Here is an 18,654-nt window from a genome sequence, read left to right as displayed (position 1 = left end):
CAAAAGACCCCCCTCCTAACTGTCCGCTGGTCACCTGGCCCCCCGCCCACAGGATATAAGAGGGGGACTGATTAGCTTCCATGACATCAAAACGTAAAATCGGCTTGCCACCTGCTCTGCTCTCAAACACAGCTTAGACTAAAGCAAACAAAAGGGAGGCTGGAGATAAAGCCAAAGTGACAGCAGCGACCCGCTGCCGCGCCTTCCAGGCGCACAGATTGAGACCTGGGTTGTCGTTTGAAATATTAGGCTGTTTGCTCAGGCAGTTGTGCCTGACTTCCTCTTTGAAACCGTGCCTCTTCAGTTAAACAAGAGCATTTAATGGCATTCACTTTTATGCATAAGGTTTTTAGAGCAGGATAAAGTAGACTGGCTTTGATTAAAGTGCCTAAAAGACACGTAAAAGTCTTAGCACCTTTAAAGCCGCTAATTGCTCAGTGTGGAAGTCAATAGGCCTCAGGACAATGCTGATGCCACCCTGCTGCTGTAAAGGTATCGGGACAATCAAACCAGAACAGCAGCTGCTCTGCAAGCATTTCAACAGTGAACAATGGAAGCCGCTCCTGCCAGATGCCTAAAGGACTTCTGGACCCCTGAGGACACGCAGTTCAGCATTAATGGCAAACTACAGCTTTGTGATCAGGCTCTGCACCTGTGCCGTACCTTAATACACAACTGCTGAATGTTACTACTGTAAACATTGATACATGGTGAGACAAAACTTGTGTAAATGTTGTGTGGTATTTGAAGAGGTTGGTTGAACTTTCAGTTTAAGATTTACCAAACAAACATGCTGGGCTCTATTTGAAGCACGTCTTGTGCAGTTACTAGGAGTGGGAATCGAGAATCGGTTCTGTTATTTAAAAGAATACTTGAACCGAATATTTTCATGACGTTCTATTTCATTAATGATTCTTAAATGTCTGCATTCTTCCACCAATGTAGACGGAACACGGCACTAAAATACTCTGACAGTGTTTCTCATGCAGCTATTAAATCTACAGCACCAGGACAAAAGAAATAATATTTTAGTTGAGCTGTGAGCTTGCAGTCTTGAATTGAATGCACTGAAAGAGAAGGAAAGGGCGGTGTGAAATAATACAAATACAATAAAGAGACAAAACATATTTTTAATTGCATTGTTCTCACTGGTTGCACACAACAATAAACATAAAATGTGACTAATGTAGTCTGATTTGCGAACAAATGACTCTTATGAGCAGATTCTAATGAAATAATTGGTCAAAAAGCCTTATGGGTCAGTCTCAAAGTCATGGGTTATCGATTTATGTGTACTTGGGTGTTTCTTCAACTTTGGGTATTTTTGGAACTGTGATCTTCTAGAAAGTAGAAAATATCTATATTTTTTTTTTATTTGTCTTCAACTAATGTCTAACAGTGTATGTACATGCATCACAGGAGATTTATGTCATTTTTTTTTTTTTTCTGAAAGTCATGAACATTCCCACCACCGTGTCATTTCCCGTACTTCTCTTATACAGATTCTGTATTGTGTCAAAGTCTTTTTAGCAAGTCAGCCCACTGGCGGCCATCTTCTTGGAACGCTCTCGGGGAGCTATTTTTCTATGTAAACAAGTGGCATACAAGTGTAGCTCCTATCTGTTTGAATGGGGAAAGACAGAAATCTCCAAAATGGTTGGTCAAGATTATGATCAAAGAATATATTTAAAATCACCAGTAAAATCTGACAACACTGGTATCATAAATTGTGCCTCTTTACCTCAGATTACAAAAAAAAAAAAAAAAAAGCAATTTTCCCGGCTTGCATGGCTAATGCGCAAGCGTATTCTCGAGTTGATTGACAGGCGATGTCTGTATCTAAAAGGTGATTGGCTGTATTTTCCTTTCCAACTATTCATTGACCATTCCAATTTCTCCCATATATTTTTATAGAAGTTGCTCATCTCTGCTAAATACTCTCTTATTTTGTTTAATAGAATTCTGTGCTGGAAATGACACTGATGGAAATTACATTTTCATCATTTTTTAAATATAATAACTGACTCCTTTGTCTTGCCAAGGTTAATTTCATAGCTAACATTTTATGTATCATAAATACACACAAATAAAATAGTATTTTTGCACTTTTTGCATAATTTGGCAAAATTACATCTTGACTAGAAATTACATCCAACGTAATTCAGTTCACAAGAGATATTTACCTTGATTTTTCTTTGTTTTCTTCAAACATCACTTGTCTCATATTTCATCTCAAGCATGCTCTTCACTGACACTTTTGTTCAAAACAAAACTTTTGAAAAAACTTTATAAAGGGTAAAATTGTTTGGTGTGACGGAAATGAGCTGTGGCACAGTTGACATTTTTGACAAATTGATCATTTTCACTTAATAAATATTGAAATGGTTTATTTTTATTTCACTCTTTATCACAATTTTAAACATGTAGTAATTTGTATATTTATAATGGATTTTCAAAGTTTAATATTGAAAGTCTGAGTCTGGAACAAGGCTAAAACAGTAAAAATTTGTAAAAATTACCAAAAATAAACGGTAAAGCCTGGTAAAAAAATTTCAAATTCTGTTTTAATGTGCTATACATATAACAGAAAAAAGTTGAAATCTGTTAGTTTGAATAAAAATCCACCCCTGGGACATGAAATTGCCTGAAGTTGAAGAAACACTTTCTTTAAAAAAAGACAACAACATTAAAGCAATAAAATATGTTACCAAAAATAGTACTGTTTTTATATATATATATATATATTGTTAGCACCAGTTACTGGTGGTTGGGCAGGGGTGCTTTCTAAAAAGTACAGTACTAAAAGAATCGTTAATGGAATCGGAACCATAATTAAATTCTTCATGATTTGCATCCCTAGCAGTTACAGATGCTGTGTAGAGGCATCCTTAGCTTGCATTTACATTCCCTTATAATGACAAAGCAACACAGGGGGAAAGAGATTAGAGGGGGGTATCAGGCAGCCCCTGGAGACTCTTTTGCCATCTGTTTGACTCTTCCAGCCTCCTAATACCCCCCACCCCCACCCCACCCCTTTTCACATTTCAGGCAGATGTGACAGTGTAACTCCTGATGGGAGGCAACAATGGCGCATGTAACAGGTGCTCTCATCACCCCATAGCACATGGGAGGCAGGAGAGCTCACACACTTTCATCTGGCCAGCGGCAGGCTGTCGCCACCGCGCCTTGTGCACACACACATCTCTGAGTCAGCGAGCAATCCAACACCTGTTGCTGTGCGCACACTCTAAACACACAATCGCTCAATGCTATCACTCATCAGCCAACATGAACTGAGCCGTATCACTTCACTTGAGCCAAAACGTAAACACACGGGAGCGTATCAACATAAATACTGAGGCCAAGTTCACAGTAAACAACCATTAGGAGACCTAGAAGTCACAGCATCAACCATTGTCTACCTGGGTGATTAAAATTCTTTGCCATTTAGAAAAGAATACAAACAATCTGAACAAACATAAATACAACTTAATAGTTCATTTGTATTGTCAACAGTTTGACTTTTTGTGTGTCAAGAGTGAGATAAGCATCTGTATCTGAATACAACGAACAGAGTGCTTCACACCAGTCATAGACACAGGAGGTGGCTTCCAGGATATCTCCCAAGAGGCTCTAATTTGTCTCTCTATCATCCATTATCTGTGCCGTAGGGAGGGCTCTCCATCCAAGCACTGCACAACCACAGACCGCCCTTGGTGGCTGCATCTGAAATAGCGCACATAGGAGGCTTAAATTAGGGTGGGAGCTGAAATAGTCCTGTGGTCGCCGGCGGGGACGACGCGGAGCCCGTCACCAGGGCATCGCTCTCAGGTTCAGACCACAATTAGAGTCGTTTTAGGAGGAATGTCACAAAGCAACCAAAAATTATCCCTCCGGTCTCTTTCCCCATTTTCTCTTTTTTTGAATTGCAAATGAATCTGATGCATCTCTAAAGAGAAAGGCCTTGATTTGTTGCATTTCCTGTTTTTGTGCCGCTTCAGCATGGAAAAACAGTGTTTATCATGTATCCTCTACTGCAGCTCACTGTACGCTTTGTAAGGCATCCCAAATGGTACAGTTTTGATTTTGTTCATACAGAATCTTTTTGTTTAAACATTAGCCCCTAACGCGTACTTAGTTTACTATTTTTACACCATGACCAGCACTGCACATAAATAAGTAATATTGGCATTATATTCATGTTTAGCCAGAAGGGAACTGGCCCCCACAGTGAACTTGGTTTCTCCCAAGGATATTTTTCTCCATTAACCAACATCTTAAGTAGTTTAGTGTTCCTTGCACACAGTAGCTTTTACCTTGCTCACTGGGGGTCTAAATAAAAATAATATTTACTTTTTTATTTATTTATGTATTTATTTTAAGGCACAATTTACAATCATGTTTTTTATTAGGTCTCTAAGACATTACATATATTACAGCTTCTTTTTCTGTTAAAGCCTAATTTTCTGCAAAGCTGCTTTAAAATGATGTGTGTTGTGAAAAGCGATATACAAATAAAAATGACTTGACTTGAATTGACAACCAATGGCAGATGTGGGGAGTGTTTGGATAATTTGTTTGAAAACAGCCATTTTTTTCCAAATCTGGCTGGTGATGCTGGTCACTAAGTTACAAAATTCACTTTTTTTTTAGTTAAGTTGAGGGCCAAAACATACTCTATGCAAGAACATGAACTTACCAGAATAATAACACATCCAGTTTAACGGCACAGGCATTTGAAGGGAACTGTGGTTAGAGTGCCTTAAGGGTGCTTTCACACCAGAGGTTTTGGTCAACCTTTGAAATCAAATCAAATGCAAAAACAGAATTACACACACACAAAAAAAGAACTTTCACTATCGTCAGTTCTACTGAATTCTCCCTTGTTCATATTACTCAAGAAATGCATGTAACCAAGGGAACTTATGAGTTGTTTCAATGGAAAAAGTGTCTTGTCAGATTTACTTAATCCATTTGTGTTGGGACAACATAAATATTTTTGTTTGCCATTAACCGAAACATCAGTGGTTTGTAGTTCCCAGGATGCTTTGCATGAAACTGGATGGTGAGAGTAAATGTTGAAATTAAGTATTATTTTATGTGTTTTTGTGCAAGGTGAATACAAGGGGATAATAGTTAGTATTTCATGTTTGTTATGTCTAGATTTAAAAGAGTTTCTGTAATGTTTTACGCTTTTGACATATAAGAGGTCATTGCACTATAAAAGCATACTGTAAGTTTCAGAACTCAAAACTTTCTCCTTAATATAAAAAGAGCATTTATTTAAACCAAGTTGCAGAAACGGCTCATTTGGCATGTGCGGAACTTGTGATTTCACAAGGACCAAATACATTCAGCAAGACATCCACGTCTATTTTTCATCACTGCACTGTTGGCCCCATCCACCGGCACTCAGTCAGTCACAAAGGTGAAGAGGAAAGAGATGGGCCTGTCATGGGAGATTCATCCAAATTGGGTTTACACAGGACACCTTCATGTGCCTGTCTGGATTTCAATGTTTTTCTACATAACCGTGCGCTAGACGAACAGCATTGACCATTATCATACATCTCACGCCGCTTTTAAAAGACGCAATGTCAAGTTATAACTCTGAAAAGGATCCCCTATTGTGTTTCATTCAGCTGCACTGTCATGCTGTTGTGCTGTTTTGAAGGCGTCCTGGACCGTTTCTGCACCTATCTGCTATTTTTGCGATGTGCGCCGTATTTTAAGAGTAGTACAACCACAACTTTTAAAAATGCATCTGATTCTGCTGCTGTCACGCAGTCCTGTGTGTAAATAAACACGGAAGATGTGTGATTTGAAAACCAGCGTCTCTGCTTTGGCCTGTTGAAGCCAGTTGAAGCACCCCAACATTGCCATGGACTCTATTATGTTTGTGTATTCAGAACATTTCAGCGTGGATTGTATTGTATGCTTGTGAACCAGTCACAGGAACTGTTATTGAAGGATGGGGCAATTAAAACACTATTAGACTGCAAATCCGTAAGTAAACAATTTAATTCATGAATATTTCATATGTCATGACGGTTTGATCATTTATGGTGCTGCTTGAGTGAACAGTTTAATATATTCAGATGAAATGTGTTGGATGTGAGTTATATGTGTTACGATTCTCTGTTGTTTGCCCTGTGTTTTGTCTCTGTCATCTGTTTCCCCCTGGACTACACTTCCCATGATTCCCTGCCCTGATCGCTACCAGCTGTTCCCTATTGTTTTCACCTGTGTGTCATTTACCTAATTATCCCTCATGTATATAATGCCCTGTTTTCTGCTCACCTTTGTTGGTTGTTAATGTTTCTTCCCAGTTCATGCTCTCGTTTGTTTTTCGTTTGTTTTTCGTTTGTTTTCGTTTGTTTTTCGTTTGTTTTGCTTCCTGGTTTCCTGTCTTGCCCTGTTTCCGTGTTCATCCTGTTTTATTCTTATTAAAATAGCTGCTCTTAGATGCTGCCTCGTGACCTCCCTCATTGCTACAATATGATAATCCTGACATTTAGTTTTATAAATGTTGTGGTCTTGTGGAATTTGTTCATTTTCTTCGGACTGCATTTTAAATATGCCTGTATTGGAAGGGCTGCATGATGTTAGCCAATCACAGCAGTGGGCATTTACACTGAGGTCTTAAAGGGCTAGCCAACTTAAAACTGAGTATTTCAGACGAAGGGCCAGAGACAGGGTGGAAAATTATTATATATGACTAAATTATGACTGTTTATGTGCCAAAACTATACCAACATTATAAGTGGACCTCAGGAAAGATAAAAAAAAAAATGTACAATGTACAAAGTATGTCATGACCCCTTTAATACCATGTGTAATCAGGGTCTTTTTTTTTTTTTTTTTATCTTTTTGGTATGTTACAAAATAACATACATGACCACAGTTGTTTTAAAGAAAACTCCAAACCAAACCCAGTTAAAATGGGTGACAGCATGGGTGAGTGTACAAAATACTTTCAAACATGCAAAGGCAGTTCACATGACTCACCCTGAGCTGCTGCAGATGTTTGAAGGATTTGAATCTGACACAAACTGCTTGGCTTAGATAAGCATCTATGTTTTCCAGTGAAAGTGTCTCGTCTAGATCCAAGAGCAAACAGTTTTTATTCAACATGCAAGCTGTGAAAATCACACTCAAGTATACACAACTAGCACTGATCGTTTAGAAAGACGTCACTACACACTTATACACAATGAAATGCTATGTGAGCTGTGGTTGGGTATGCATCAATAGTTTGATAAGAACTACACACAATAAACAGTGTTGAAGAGTCAACACCAGTGAACTCTTTTGACATGCAATGTGTCAACATCATTATTAAATAAAGGCCAACAAAGCATATGTGGTGAAAATGGACCCAAACAAAGGCATAGGTTTACATTCAAGTGAAATTGTCAGTGGTCCATGGCATCAACGATGAAAAGTTAGACACACCTGAATGGAGATGTAGGTTACAAGACAAATCAAGGCAATCAAAGGGCTGTCAAACTGCTTCAGCTCTTCAGTAAACTCGCAAAGGTCAAAGACACACAGAGCCATTTGATCAGGGAGCTCTTCTGTTAATACAATACATACCACAAGTTTAACATGTTATTTGTGAGAGTAAATTAAATACATAAAACAAATTAAAATAATGACAGGCTTGTTCTAATAACAGGGTTCCCAAACCTTTTGACCAAAGAACTGCCATGACTTTTCCAATCATTTCAAAGAGATTGCACTCACAAAGAGAAATTTCTAGCCAGTGAATATTTTAGAGCTGAGCATAACTAGAAAAAATCTATTCACTATAGAAATGTCCATTACTTTTTAAGATACTTTTAATTAGTCATTTCAATGACTCTTCAAAGCCTTAAAAGCCACAACTTTAAAATTTCCTGACATTTCAAGGTATTTTTTATTTTTATTTTTCCTGTGGGAACCATATTTCAGTGATGAAAAATGCATGAATAAAGCCAAATGGCCTTTTTTACAAGGAACTACAAAAGAGCAAACAAAGTTAATTATTTACACTAATATCAGAACACAGATCTTTTGAGATTGTTATAGTATTTAAAGAACAAATACTACTTAAAGGAATGTTCCGGGTTCAATAAAAGTTTAGCTCAATCAACAGCATTTGCGGCATAATGTAGATTACCACCAAAAATAATTTCGACTCGTCCCTCGTTTACTTAAAAGTCAAAATTGCAGTTACAGTAAGACACTTACAATGGAAATGAATGGGGCCAGTCAATAAACCCTAAAATACAAACAGTTTCAAAGCCACAAGATGTAAATGTTATATCTGCTAACATGATTTTAGTTTGATAAAATCAGGAATTTAACAGCGTTTAGGTTAGATGCAGGGATACCTTTAAAAAAAGAAAAAAAACATTTAAAAGCATATTTGTAAATGCAACTATTTAATTATGTACTTGGATGGTTGAGGGCATTTGGAGTGACTCTGTTTGGCTCCTTAAGTGGATTTCCTGGGAAGACAAACCATTCCTTGACTGAAACGGAACAATCTATAATAGAGAGAGGAAAGAAGCGGAGAAAAGTAAACAAACTGACATTAAAAATACCACTAAAAACAAAATAATAATGTACATTTAAATCCCTTAAATGCAGCAGTGAAATGGAATTTGTGAAATCAGCTTGTATGTTATGAAATAATATGATTGACAGAATTGAATTGATTGAAGTCTTTCCAAAATTACACTGCAGTCTCCACTGTTTGAAGTCTGATATGTTTGTCCCCATTGGTCTACCCCTTCTTTTTCAATAGCATGCACATATTTCCCCACACCACATATATTGGACAGAACAATGGGACAATTCCCAGAATACTAAATAGCAATGAAGAGTTATTTTCTGTAAACATGACAGTAAGAGGGTAACCTACATACTAGTTCTAGACCTCAACTCAGTGCCTAGATTTTAAGAAAGGAAAAAGTATTGACGCTGACTATCACCCCTGAAGTCGTGAGTTCGCATCCAGGGTGTGCTGAGTGAATCTAGCCATGTCTCCTAAGCAACCAAATTGGCCCGGTTGCTAGGGAGGGTAGAGTCACATGGGGTAACCTCCTCGTGGTCGCGATTAGGGGTTCTCGCTCTCAATGGGGTGCGTGGAAAGTTGTGCGTGGATTGCGGAGAATAGCATGAGTCTCTACATGCTGTGAGTTTCTGTGGTGTCATGCTAAATGAGCCATGTGATAAGATGCACGGATTGACTGTCTCAACTGAGACTTGTCCTCCGCCACCCCAATTGAGGTGAGTAACTGCAACACCACGAGGACCTACTAAGTAGTGGGAATTGGGCATTAAACATTTGGAGAAAAGGGGATAAAAAAAGAAAAAAAGAAAGAAAGGAAAAAGACAAATAATAAAGTGTAAATAAATCATATTCAAATAATAATGATGAATTGATTTAGTTTTTTGTTTTAGTTATCTGGGATGGTAGAATAATTAACTTCAGTCCCTTTACCTTAACAATGAATATTCTTAACTTTTCCTGTTGTTCGTGATTACTGGATAAAATCATTTTATGGAAATGCAGTCACCTTTAGCACTGTCTAGCCGATGAAATATCATGAAAATAACAAGACAAACATTCTATATAAATTCTTCACTACAGATATAGCCACTTTTTATGAATGTTATAATTACAATGACTTTTCCAAGCCTGAAAATCAAGATTAAAATTTTTTAATGTTTTTCATGTTTTCATGAGATGGGACTTAAGGCCAAGTATTCTTCAGTTTTCTGCATGCCATTACATCTTGTGCACAGTACGCTTGACACAAATTTACTCATCAGCGCAGTATGTGTGGGCTGTCTGCATGATGCATAGTTTTTCTAGACATGCGGACAGTCCATCTCTTTATGCCTCATCAGCACATGTGCCTGCTGTTGACTAGTGATGGGACATTTGTGAACAATTCATTCATTTTGAACGAATCTTTTATGTGACTCAGATGAATGAGTAGTCTCAGAGAGTGATTCGTTCATTTTGTGTTGGCCACGCATGTGCATTGCGCAACCTCCGTTCGTTTGTTACGTGAAAACCGCATAGGCGCTGTACAGGAAACAGAAATGATTAGTTCACCTCTCGAGTCTTTTGGTCCGAGTTGTTCGTTCTTTTGTCACGTGACAGCTGTATACGCTATGCATTGCTCACACAGTAAATAGAAATGATTAGTTCACCTCTCAAGTCTTCTGGTCCGAGTCGTTCGTTCTTTTGTCACGTGACAGCCGTATACGCTATGCATTGCTCACAGTGTAAACAGAAATGATTAGTTCACTTCTCGAGTCTTTTGGTCCGAGTTGTTCATTCTTTTGTCACGTGACAGCCGTATACGCTATGCATTGCTCACACAGTAAACAGAAATGATTAGTTCACCTCTCGAGTCTTCTGGACTGAGTCGTTCGTTCTTTTGTCACGTGACAGCTGTATACGCTATGCAGTGACAAAAGAACAAACGAAGAAGATTCCAGAGGTGAACTAATCTTTCTGTTTCTCATAATTTGTCCTTGGCTGCATTATCAATTTTTCCTTAATGGGACTATAATCAAAGTTTGCATAGGTAGACGTGTTGGGGGGATTTGGCTATTGAAAATGTAACATTTTAATTTAATTCTGCTCAAATGAACAAAATGAATGCAATGACTTGAATAAAGATTCGTTCATTTTGCTGAACGAGACTCAAAGATTCAAGTCAGTAAAATTATCCGATCTTCCCATCACTACTGTTGACTATAGCACTCGTTGTGCGCAAGCGTTGAACGCATCCATATGGGCTCGCGGTATATGCTAGCATTAAATTTACAGATGACACGCAAAGACGGGGACTGTTGGCATGTCTAAAAAAACTACGCTGCAAGTAGACAGTCCACACGTACTGTCCTGATTACAAAATTTGCATCACTCGCACTGTGCGCAAGACTTACTGGCATGTAACAAAGTGAAGTGTACTGTGGCTTAAACTGGGGTGGGTTTCCTGTACAATGACATAACTCACTGCCAACATAGTACAATATGGCGTTTTATAAACAAGGTTCAGGAGGAGCAAGGTCATTTAATCCGACCAATCACATCGCTAGAGTAAGCGTATATAAACTGCTGCTTACCTCTACATGGCTTCGAGTCTTCCGGCATCCCTCCAACTTTCCTTTCACCTTCTATTTATTTATTAACAACTAATTTAAGTCCAGGGGGGTATTCGAGTTCAGGTCAAGCCTCGAGCCTCGAGCCCTTCGCCCAGGACAGCGAGCCACAAACATTTACACTATCCTCTATGCAGGATTACATTAACTTGCAAACTACTGAAGCTAGTTACAACTTCTTCCCGAAACCGTACAAACTATGTGACACATCTGTCGTTCGAACCACATTGGTTAATGATGTTACACAGGGGGTGGAGTAATAACTTACGGGATAATTAAATTATAATAGCTCATTAACGTACACCAGAAAGACGTTTAATGCGAGAAAGCTGCTGAAGACACGAAATTGCCGTGCACCGTGTAATGAGACAGATACATTGGGCTGCAATAGATGGGTTTCCCTCTTCATTAGACACCGGGGTTCCCCCGATGTGTTTTAGTACATACGCACATGTGCACTCTTTAAATGGGTGCGTTTCATTCAGAAGTGATCTTCCCTTTGCCCTATTCCCCTCAAAGTCTTTACCATCCACTGTAAGAGCAGTGGAGGGCTGAAAGACGTGGGGCTCCAAAACAGTAATCTGTTACTGATTTTTTAAGCCATTTTTATTGAAAATTCAGTTTGAAGCTATCTTACAGCATACCTATTATGATTGTTTTCCCAAAGAAGTGCCCTTCGGAGGTTGATTTACCCCATTTGGACGCAGTCAAAAACGTCACTTGTGCGTTAACATGGACACAGCATCCGTGTTCTCCAATGGATGCCAAGTGTGTTAAAGCAATTTTTCTTAAAACATCAGATTAAGCAGTTTTCTTAAGTGCATGTAAATGTGACCAAAGTCTTGACAGAATGAAAGATATATAAAAGATACAGAAGCCTCAGCAAAGTGAAATTATGTGCACACAGTAAACTAACAAGGAACTATGCTTCTAACCACAGGTAAAGAGCTGTTTCGGGAAACATCAATTCATTGAACTATGTTGGTAACGATGGAACTTGCAACCATAGTTGGCTAATGCTGGTTTTGGGAATGCACCCCAGGGCTGCAAGCGGACAGTAAACGTATACTCTGCTAATGACGAAATTCACGTCACACAAACTGTGCAATACTTAGCGGCACGTGATTAACCTAAGTATACAGTTGTGGCCAAAAATATTGACACCCTTGGTAAATATGAGCAAAGAAGGCTGTGAAAAAAATCTGCATTGTTTATCCTTTTGATCTTTCATTAAAATAAAATCACAAAAATCTAACCTTTAATTGAAGTAAAACAATTAAAACAGAGGAAATATCTCATTATTAAATACATATTTTTTTCCAAAAATGCATTGGCTATAATTATTGGCACCCTTTTATTCAATACTTTTTGCAACCTCCCTTTGCCAAGATAACAGCTCTGATTCTTCTCTTATAATGCCTATTGAGGTTGGAGAACACCTGGCAAGGGATCTGAGAGCATTCCTCCATACAGAATCTCTACAGATCCTTCAAATTCAGAGGTCCATGTTGGTGGACTCTCCTCTTCAGTTCACCCCACAAATTTTCTATGGGGTTCAGGTCAGGGGACTGGGATGGCCATGGCATAACCTTGATTTTGTGGTCAGTGAACAATTTTTGTGTTGATTCTGATGTTTGTTTTGGATCATTGTCCTGCTGGAAGATCCAACCAGGGCCCATTGTAAGCTTTCTGGCAGCCAGGTTTAGAATTTTTATCTGTTGGTATTTGATAGAGTCCGTGATGCCATGTATCCGAACAAGAGGTCCAGGACCTCTGGCATAAAAACAGTCCCACAACATTAAAGATCCAGCACCACATTTAACCGTGGGCATTGGGTACTTCTTCATCTCTGTGTGAGCCAAAACCATCTCTGGTGTTTGCTGCCAAAAAGCTCTTTTTTTGTTTCATCTGACCATAGAACCTGGTCGCATTTGAAGTTTCAGTAGTGTCTGGCAAACTGAAGATGCTTGAGTTTGTTGTTGGATGATAGCAGAGGCTTTTTTTCTTGAAACCCTCCCAAACAACTTGTTGTGATATAGGTGATGTCTGATATTTTTTTTTTTTTTTTTTAGACTTTCTGACCCCAAGACCCAACTAATTTCTGCAATTCTCCAGCTGTGATCCTTGGAGATTCTTTGGCCACTTGAACCATCCTCCTCACTGTGCATGGAGACAATATAGACACATGTCCTTTTCCAGGCCAATTTTTAAGATCATCAGTTGATTGGAACTTGTTAATTATTGCCCTGATGGTGGAAATGGGCATTTTCAATGCTTTGGCTATTTTCTTATAGCCACTTCCCATTTTGTGAAGCTCAACAACATTTTACCACACATCAGAACTATATTCTTTAATCTAACCCACTGTGATTGATGATTAAGGGAATTTGGCCTGTGTGTTACCTCATATTTATACCCCTATGAAACAGGAAGTCATGGCTGAACAATTTCATGTTCCTAGTCACCCAGGTGCACTAAAAAATGTAAAATATGAATGGAAATATACACTACTGGTCAAAAGTTTTGAAACACTCATTCTTTATTATAATATATATATATATATTCACATGTAGAATAATAGTAAAGTCAACAAAACTATGGAATAACATAAATGGAACTATGGGAATTATGTTGTGACTAAACAAAATCCAAAATAAATAAAAACTATGTTATATTTTAGCATCTTCAAAGTAGTCACCCTTTGTCTAGAATTTGCAGACATGTACTCTTGACATTTTCTCAACCAACTTCTTGAGGTATCACCCTGGGATGCTTCTTAAACAGTATTGAAGGAGTTCCCATCTATGTTGGGCACTTATTGGCTGCTTTTCTTTATTATTTGGTCCAAGTCATCAATTTCAAAAACATTTTAAAATTTTTTTTTTTTTTTTTATAAAATTTTCGTTTTATAATGAAATAAATTAATATGGTAGCACAATTATATTTTTATCTACAAAACTAATTTCAAACATTTAAGCATACACCTTCAGATCAAAAGATTTTTAAGATCATGTGAAACATTTCAGTCAAGTGTGTCAAGTGACCGGTAGTGTACTTCAGATGTATTTTACTCATTAGAATTTCTAGGGGTGCCAATAATTGTGGCCAACGTGTTTTGCAGAAAAATATTTAATAATAAGATATTTCACCTCTTTCAATTGTTTTACTTCAATTGAAGGTTAGATTTTTGAGAATTTTTTGAATGAAAGATCAAAAGATTTTTTTTTCACAACCTTCTTTGCTCGAATTTACCAAGGGTGCCAATATTTTTGGCCACCACTGTACTATTGCCTTATCCACTGTCACTCAAAATACTCTCCTCAAATTATTTGGCTTAATCACAATTGGATTCAAAGTAACAGATAGGACACACAAAAATAACATTTCAATGTTAAATTCACAGTGGAAATGAACTGAAACACACCTGGCTGCACTGGCAGGAAAAGGCCATAGATGAGCTCTCGGACAGGCAGGTTTAAAATGGCTTGTGGTTGTAACTCAAACTCATCCTCATCTTCTACTGTGTTACTGCACTCCATGACTCCATCATTTAACACATTATAGATCATAAAACACTCTGTGTGAGTGTGCTTCTCTTTTGCTGCCTGCAACATGGAAATGTCACATCACTTCAGGAGTGTCAATTGTTTTTGTCATTTACAGTAGTGTTCTAAAGTTGGAGACCACATTGAAAATCTGTTTTTTTTATTTTATATAATTTACACCAGGAAATACACAGAAATGTTTTTAGCATTCCCAATATTAGAACATTCTCATTGGAATATTTTCAAATCATGCTGAATAACATGAATCATCCGGTTTTGCATAAACCTGTCAGCTCTAGTGCATGCTGCCATTAAAGCAAAATGGGGCGTATCAAATACTAAAAAAAATCTGAAATTTATGTTAATTTTTCAATTCAGTCTTTCACTCAAATTGTTATGCTGATAATATAATTTGTAATGACAAATTTTGTGTCAAACTAGAAAAATGCTAAATAGCATTTCACGGATGGTCTCAGACTTTTGGACCCCATTGTATACTTACTTTTTACTTGTAATATGTCAAGAGGTACGTACTTGCCCATCAAGCACACTGACTCAGGAGAGGGGCGGCGGCACTCTAACCAAGGGGACGTTTGCCCAGGAAGTAGATATATGTGTACGCCTTTTTCTAAAGCCTCTTTCTCTGCTTTAATTAACAGCAGTGAGGAAACACCAAACGTTCCCTCGCTGCGGGGACGATGAATGTCGATGAAATCTGCGACCGCATAGATGTTGTCTCCCTGAACTTGCCTGTGTTTCTTGCGATATGATGCCAAAGCAGTGTTGCAGAGACGTTGCATTTGCTGTTCAGACACAATGTCATTACCCAACATACAGGCCAACAAAAGGGAGACATGAAACTTCAGGACCTGACATAACCTCTCTCTGGACAATATTCTTGTCATAACGTCTAAATTGAGTTTACTGATGGACAGGTAAGGGACTGTGTTGTACATAACAAAGTCTGTATCTTGACCCAAGATGCCCATGCAGTTGTGAGATAGGGCATAGTAGGCAATCTCATAATCTCCTTCACGCACAGAGCACCATGTTTCTTGGCCAAGGGTTTTGAGGGCGAATCTGAAGAAGGTCGCGAGTCCAGAGGGTAGACAGAAAAGGTCTCTGCTGTTTGGCTGTTGATTGTGAGTCTTAATGTGCTGAAATATTCTTGCGATCTCTTGGTTGACTTCAGACGTCTCTTCATCCACTCGGCCTGTTTTTGTTCCTCAACAGTTCCGTCAAAGAAAAAGACCAATCATGTGCCTGCAGCCGTGAATGCACTGATGAATTCCTGAATGATGTGCATGCACTCTTGCCACTGACCTCCATGGACCCAAGCTTGACAGTGATACCAGTATCTTAAACAGGCCATTCCATCCACTACAACTGTAGCGGTACTGTCAGGATGGGCTTTGACGTGATTCTCTGCCATCTGTTTCAGGTCTACCGGCACACAAGTACCTGGGCAACATGTCTCGATAAAGTTGTTTTAGACTTAATTAGTTGTTTAAAGTTCATAAATGCACCTATATTGAAACATAGTGAATACATAAGCATTTAATAAACTGTCTACATCCTTACAAAGAGGAAACTTGGAAAGAAACGGCAGTGCATAATAATTTTAAGCTATGATTAAATATGTATCTTTTTGTTTGTTTTTTACATGTATTCTTAGTTTATATTATATGATTGGCTGACATGAAATAAATTTGGAAAGTACAGTGTGACATGCTATATTTCCAGGGGTTTTCAAACTGGGGTTCGGGGACCCCCAGGGGGCCGCAAAGGGGTTCTAGAGGATAATCATGTAAAAAAGTAATTTCAGTTGAAGTTGAAAATGTTTTTCTTCAGGTTTACGCCATAGCTCTAATAGTGGGTCGAAAAAAAGACAATGTAAACTAAATTAAATATTGTCCTGATAATATTTTAATAATTTCTTTTGACTTTAGAACAGTGCCGAATATATATATTTTTGCAAACAACATGCTGTCTAATTAATATCACGTACTATTTTTCTCACACAGTATAAAATATTATGCATGCAGCTTTTATTTTAACCTAAAATCATGATGTAGACCAAAGAAAAATTCCATGGACATGTTATGCGTTAAATGCCTACATATTTATAAAATACAAATAATTAAATATTAATAATTTATCTTTAACATGTATTCATTCTAAATAGGATGCATATCAGTAAAAAACTATCATTTTGAGAAACCTGTAACATCTGTGTCAGTGCTGGAATTTCACCACTAATGCTGCTGCAAAGCTGCCAAACAAGATAAAGAAAGCTATTCTTTATCATTTAATGTCACAAATAATTAATCCAATGCGCTTAAAGAAACCAAAACTGACTCACTATTCGATGGGGTGAGACGCACACTTTAATTGGAATACTAAAGTTACCAAGCGCTGACTAGTGACATACTACAGCATACATCTTTGATTACTCTGCCAAACATCTCTTCCTTTATGACAGCTGTATAAAAGGAAAATAGCCTAATTTATATGTCCATGTGTTAAAGAAGAAAATGAGACCTTTCTATTATTTTAATGTATTCTTGTATTAATAATTGTATTGTATCTCACCCATGTGTAAGGTAACTGTTTTTGTATGTTTTGCTAAATTAATAAGAATATAAATATGTTACTATCACAGAAAAAGCCATGGGAATACACGGGAAGAAATTGCCAATGTCTGTTCATGAATAAATGGACAACATTCAAACTACACAAAATGAATCTATCTAGAGTATAGGCACAAAACATAAACAATGTGTGTGTTAACATGAATTTAGTGAGATAAAATTGCTTACTAACCTTTCTGTGTAAAATTAGTCTCGTGTAAGTGCCTCACTGTAACACAGATTTTTTGCTTTTATAAAGAGAAGGAGGGATAAGTAGAAATTATTTTTTTGTGTTAATCAACATTACGCCACAAATGGGGTTGATTGAGCTTAACTGTGAAACTGGAATATTCCTTTGAGGTGAATAGATTTGTTATGAAAAAAATGTCAAAGTGGGCTCACATTGACCAATTCAACACAATGGAGATTAATTTGTTTATAGAATACTTAAGATGTTATGAAATTAGGTTATTTTGACTAATTATTATTATAAATTGTTACTCAAAAAGCATCTTGCTATCTAAGTTGACAAATTTTACCCTACAAGTATTGTCCCTATATTTACACGATATCACTATAACCCCACTGGGGGCCTTTTAACCCAAGTGTGGGGTTAAAGGCTCCCTCGCCACCTTTTTTTTATTAAAGAATTTTAATCAAAACAACCTTCCGTTATTATTTATTTTCACACAAATTATTTTGCTCCATCAATATTCAATAACAATAAATGTAATTATTCAATCTTGATACACTTTGTGACCAGAAAAAAACATGGTAACACTTTATAATTATGGTCCATCATTAATAAGTACCAGTGCAAGAATTAACTCAGGACAAAGGAGTAGTACTACATTTACACTTTAGTTTCTACAATTAACTAATATGGAAAATGATTAACTAATCAGTAAGTAATAGTGAACTGATGACTGAGGTAGTTCACTGTTAGCTAATCAATAATTACTGAATTTGATTTGCCTCATTAAGAACTATGTACTAACTATGGCTTATTAAAAAATAAGTAATAATTAATTACTAATAAAACATTAACATGTGTCTTAAATGTGAATGATTATGTTGTGAAGAAGATCATGAAATGTGCCATCAGAGAAACATGCGCCTCACGTGTGTTCTTTCTGGAAATTAATTTATGAATGTTACAGCTCTCTAAATCAAGGCTACAGAGTATCTGTCTGGTAGAGTACAATAGTCAGCTTACCTTTCAGAAATATGGATGTATGTGCCCAACCTGTGTATTCCTTGGGAAATCTCTTCTGTTCATTACAAATTATTAACTTTGGCATGTTTGAGAT

At 37.3% G+C, this 18,654-nt stretch overlaps 1 pseudogene; it reads right to left on the bottom strand.

Annotated features, from left to right (window-relative positions):
- The window catches only part of LOC127412046 (constitutive coactivator of peroxisome proliferator-activated receptor gamma-like), a 36,688-nt pseudogene extending 20,491 nt beyond the window's left edge, over positions 1–16,197 (bottom strand).
- Between the last annotated feature and the right edge of the window lie 2,457 nt (positions 16,198–18,654).

Source organism: Myxocyprinus asiaticus, chromosome 21 (genome assembly GCF_019703515.2).
Source record: "Myxocyprinus asiaticus isolate MX2 ecotype Aquarium Trade chromosome 21, UBuf_Myxa_2, whole genome shotgun sequence".
Classification (NCBI taxonomy): Eukaryota; Metazoa; Chordata; class Actinopteri; order Cypriniformes; family Catostomidae; genus Myxocyprinus; species Myxocyprinus asiaticus.
The sequence above is the reverse complement of the archived record's forward strand: the minus strand, read 5'-3'. Positions and strand labels throughout refer to the sequence as shown.